At 27.1% G+C, this 5,466-nt stretch overlaps 1 long non-coding RNA gene across 3 annotated transcripts; it reads left to right on the top strand.

Annotated features, from left to right (window-relative positions):
- The first annotated feature begins 1,028 nt into the window (after positions 1–1,028).
- LOC148238260 (uncharacterized) lies at positions 1,029–1,970 on the top strand. 3 transcript variants are annotated; one of them, XR_015812727.1, is made up of 3 exons: positions 1,029–1,387; positions 1,469–1,533; positions 1,633–1,970. It is a non-coding gene; the product is annotated as an uncharacterized LOC148238260 (long non-coding RNA). The 3 variants fall into 3 exon arrangements; XR_015812726.1 differs by having other exon boundaries at positions 1,029–1,275; positions 1,344–1,387; positions 1,469–1,970; XR_015812728.1 differs by having other exon boundaries at positions 1,036–1,387; positions 1,469–1,733; positions 1,805–1,970.
- Positions 1,971–5,466: the final 3,496 nt, after the last annotated feature.

The following is a 5,466-nucleotide window of genomic DNA, read 5'->3' on the forward strand; positions in this document are numbered from 1 at the left end:
TAATAATAATAAATAGCATCGGTTACACATCCGCTCAAAAATATTACTGATATGAAAAAATATTTTGTTACACCTTACTAACGCTACAACACAATCGATCATATATAGTTAGTGCAATGTGAGTGATTATAAGTCATTGATTGTGTTTTAGCGTATTTTATGTGTTTGAGTGCCAGTTTTAACGCTGCATAACACAATTATATCATAAATTTAAATTTTCGTAATAAAAAAGTTTTTTGGTGACACCATAAGTTACTTAATAATTTAAAAAAAAGAACTCTATGTTTTATGTGTAAATATAAAAGTCAGTTTTTAATTACATTTACTAATGAGAAAGAAACAATAAACTAAAGATATCAAGCACCTAATCTGTTACTTTAGACCAAAAGTGCGTTTTAAAAATATTAATAATTTTGAAACCTTTGTCTTTTTTGATTAAAAAATATTTTGATTTACATCTTTTTTAAAGTAAATGTTTTTCTGCGCAGCATTATATATTTTAATAATTAATGAGTGTAAAAAGTTTTCACTATATTTAAAATTAATAATGAACTAATGATATTTAAAATCTATAATAAATGATAAATATTTAAAATCCATAATAAAATAAAAAATATTTTTAATGTTGAAAAAAATATTTTGAATAAATCTTGAAATTTTATTCTGAAACTTTTAATTTAAAAAATATTTAAATTAGTGTTATATATTTTTGTGTAGTTTAGTTTCAAAGGCGTCAGTAAGATGGATTTTTGCAATACTGTGCGCTTAGTAGTTGGTTGGTAATGAATAGTACTTATTTTGAAACTTTGCCCCTTTTTGTTTAAAATATTTTTTAAAGCAAAGTTTTAAAAATTCTCTAAAAACTAAAACTTTAAATTGCCAACGTTCGCCAAAATTTAGGTACATATTTTTTCTGTATAGAGAAGTTAATACATATCCACATTATTTATATTATATTTTAAATCTGAAAACTAAAAAAATATTTTAAAAAACATTTTTTTTTGTATTTGATGATTTTTATACATATTTTAATAAATTTTATACAATTTAAATCGTTAAAATAAATTTCGCTCGTTAAAATCAATTTCGCTCGTTAAAATCAATTTAGTTCGTTCTCAAGCGCGGGACTTCCCAAATTTGCTTTGACAGTTCTGTCACATCTGGCAAGAAATATGTTATAATCGTGGCATTTTTGTTACAAAGTGACAATTGAAGATGATTCAAGTGATGCAGCATTTGAAATTATAGACAAAACTATAAATTGCGGGTGTGCCAGTAAGTGTTTAGTTATAAATGAATAATATAACACGGTTATTCTAACAAAATTACTATTGACTTTCCAGGATCTAATATTAAAAGACAAACAGCGGTGATTTGGCAATTAAAGGTATACATACCGAAGTTAATTAAACATATTACAATGCTAGTAATAATAAAAAATATATGACATATTGTGACAATTTTGTAGAAGATGAAAAGATGCCAATCTACGTGTTTAATCCTCTACAGTACATCCATCAATTGTGTTCTTTGGTTGTCGTTTAAATTTAATTTATGGATTATATTAGTAGTAATAATGTGTTCAATGTTTACTCTTGATAGGAGTCTTATTGTTTTTTAATTATTTTTCAGAAGCAATGATGGAACAATTTGATGACCTATATGGCTACAACGTAGAATTGGTATATATAAACAAAGAGTTAATCTTCTCGTGTTGAAGTCACTGTCAGCAAGTATTATCTTTTTATAAAGAACATACTACATAAGTTTGATGTAACTGAATATCTTAAATTTGGCTATTCAGAAAGAGGAATGATGGCACAGAACAAAAATTGTACATATTTTGCCACATCGGAATTAAAAATAACCCACTCTTAGATATTTTGGCTATCGATTATTCCAGGTATGCAATCACATATTTATAATCATTGTAAAATGTCGTTTATTAGATAACATCCAAGAAACTACACATTTATAACTTTCAATCCTCACATACTAAGGATATATTACACGTTCATGTTTAAAACATAACTGGTTAATTTAAAATTCTTAAAATCTAACGTATATATGTATTAAATCGGAAAGCAATGATAATGTTTATGTAAAATAAAAGTAAAACTCACTTTTCGGCCTCGGAGCCCGGCGACGGGATTTCAAAATTTGAAGATTTCATTACAAAGATTGTTTTATGATTGTTTATCTGATTTAATCAATGTATTCTTCTTATCCTAAACACATTATGTATATATTTAATTTTCATAGGTATAACACACCTAGTTAATTTGCAATCTGATTATTTATAAAAGCAAAAACTCACTTTTAGGCCTCGGAGCCCGTCGCCGGGAATTCAAAATTTGAAAATTTCATTACGAAGATTATTTTATGATTGTTTATCTAGTTTAATCAATGTATTCTTCTAATCCTCAACACATTATGTATATATTTCATTTTTATTCAGTCAAATGACGAATTAATGAAAATTATTGTCGCATAGCAAAATTTTATTATTAAATAATAATTATTTAAAAGCGTTGTCACGGTACTATCTATTTGAATTTGAATGCTTATTTTTCATTGGTCGACGCTATTTGAATATTTGAATGCTTATTTTTGATTGGTCGAAACAACAGAACGCATTACCGGCGGCTCGAAAATCAGTCGGAGCAAATTCAATTTTAATTTTTATTATTATTTATTATTTTAATTAAATATATTTCCTTTGTTAACGTGTATTGTTACACACCGTTCATACAAAGCGATACGATTTACAGAGTATAGAATTGAACGGAGAATGTTTCATTGAAAGTTATGCGCGTCCGGAAGCGACGACGGCGGCTTAGAACAATTATATATAAGATTATTTAAAAATTAATTAACATATTATTATTAAGAATATAATAATTAAAATATTTTTTAAATTATATCGCATTTTGATTCTATTGTTTTTTATTGATCGAAGGTTCGTGCGTTGATTCTTTTGTTTTTTATTGATCGGAGGTTCAGGCTACAGACCGATGAAAAATTGTTATTCAAATTTAAACGGTTGTGTATATTATATAAATATTTTTCGTTCATTATACATGTGCGTTTATTTGATTTGATTAAACAATTATAAAACATAATTTTAGGAGTGCAATCTTCAAGCTTTGAGTTCCATCGACAAGCTACGAAACAGGTTAGTATTTTTTGATTTATAATTCATAAAAATTATTATTGCTTTTTAAGAATCACTAATAATAGAGCTTTATACGACGGTTGATAACGTAACAAAACATTATATTCTAATATATAATTTTTCCATGACGTTGGACGTAGGCAGTTGACTTTATCATACTAACCAAGGTACCATACTAGAGATTCTCGAGAAATTTTGACGAATAAAAAAATGTATGTAATACAGTAAAGTATTGCAGATACATTATTACATATTATTCTTAAAATAACCTTTTAAAAAACACATGCCATCTAAAGTAGAATCAAACATTCACATCCTTTTTTTTTTTGTTAAAAATAGTTCGGCTGTGGAAAACTTATTTTTTTGTATTGATGTTGGTTTAATGGATAAGGCTTCAAAAAACCACTTTAAATTATTTGTTCTCTTGCCATTGATTGCTATTGATTAAGATATTTTAAATTCTTTCTCCGGTAATTCGTAAAATGTTGTTTTTCTTACACTACTTTCTGTAAGGCTGATAGAAATTTCTTTCTCTAATTGTTGCGCCAATGATAATGATTTAATGGAGTCGTGTGGGTCGTTAGAGTTCGTCGAGCCATTAATTAATCTGCAAATAATTTTTTTCCCCATTTTACTTATGGAAATATACTTTTGAATAAAAAATAAAAATAGCTTATGCAAATAAAACTTGTTTTAACAAAAATTTGGCATTTAAAAATTGTTTTAGCAAAAAAAAGGCCACTTTGACTGTGAATAATAATCGTGAGATATATGTCAATAACAACTGTTGCTTCTTTACAAAAACAATATAAAAAAACCTTTTTAGATTTTAAAAAAAAATCCCTGAATAGTTTTGCACTCGACCGATTTCTATGGATAATTTCTACTTATCAGAGCGGGTTCTTAGATCACCAAAGCAAAGATAAAGGCGCCGGCCGGTTAGAATTCCTCAATCAAATACTTTTGATCTTCCGAAAATATGTGCATATTTTCAAAAATCTGGCAAGGTTTTTTATCATCGCGTCTTCTTTTATTATTCAAGCAAAAATATTTTTTTGTCATTCTCGGAACCCTAATTAAACCTTACAAAAAGTATACATATTAGGCATGAACCAGCCTTTACTTATGCAGCGTTATAAAAAACGCAGTGGTTGTAAACCTTTTTAAATATTCGTACAAATTAAATCTTATATAATAAAAAATGTAATATCAAATATTTTGAATTTGCATTTTTGACATGCAACGGTGTAATGAAAGCCGGTTTTCCCTCTTTTTTCAAGAAATTAAAATAAAATTATCGAGTTTTTGAATCGTTAAACTTATAATAATTTTAAATCCAATTTAAAGAAATCGCGCTTCGGAGTACACCGTCGGAAGTATGAGGGTTATCGGTGGTCGTCCGGTGCGTAAGTTCCCATACTTAATCGGGAAACGTAAACACGTTCGCCGCTTTTTTAAAGTAAATATTATGGTTGAGGGTTGTCGGAGTTGTGTTATTATTTAAGCGCGACTAATTCGGAGGATGGCAGTTCTCACGGGAGTGCGTCTATCGCAGATACACCAGTATTTGTTAAATAATTAGTCGGTAATTAATTTGTTTACCAATGAATCTTGCTATTTTTTGAACCAAAAATAGCTCAATTCGTAGATACTTTACAACTATTAGGTTGTTTTCAACAAGCTGTTATTTTTTAGAGAGTTAAGTTAAATTATTCTCCACTATAATACATGATGATGCCAAACAATCTGCTGATGTATATCGTGTCTTGCGTGAATTTTTTCGGGGCCCGAAAAAATTTCATCAAGTCTATTTCATAACCTTTATTTATATTACATTTTATGAATACATTTAGGTCTGTTTTATTAGCAAATACTATATCATACACATGCATTACATTTTTACATATTTTTTTTGTATAATACAATGGCCTACTAATACAAGTAAAATATTGTACGATAAGTTAAAGAAAAGCACTTTAAAAATTTGTAGAGTATTGCGTTTTAATTTTATTTTTTTAAATTTCACAAATTTCTCTTTCTTTGATAATATCCTTTTAAAAATCTTAACTTCATCATAAACATCTTAAGCAAAACTTTGCTTAAGATGTTTACTGTTGCTAATAAAGTATAGCAAATAAGGAGAGCAATTTTAAATTTAAATTCATTGATTTTTATTGTAATGTATCTTTAAATAAAATAGTGGCAATTATTTGACTATGTGAGATATATATTTCATATAGAAAATTTCATAAAGCAAATTATGTGAGATATATATTTCATATAGAAAAATC

Source organism: Plectrocnemia conspersa, unplaced genomic scaffold (assembly GCF_051122295.1).
Source record: "Plectrocnemia conspersa isolate PC_06_02 unplaced genomic scaffold, ASM5112229v1 ptg000002l, whole genome shotgun sequence".
Classification (NCBI taxonomy): Eukaryota; Metazoa; Arthropoda; class Insecta; order Trichoptera; family Polycentropodidae; genus Plectrocnemia; species Plectrocnemia conspersa.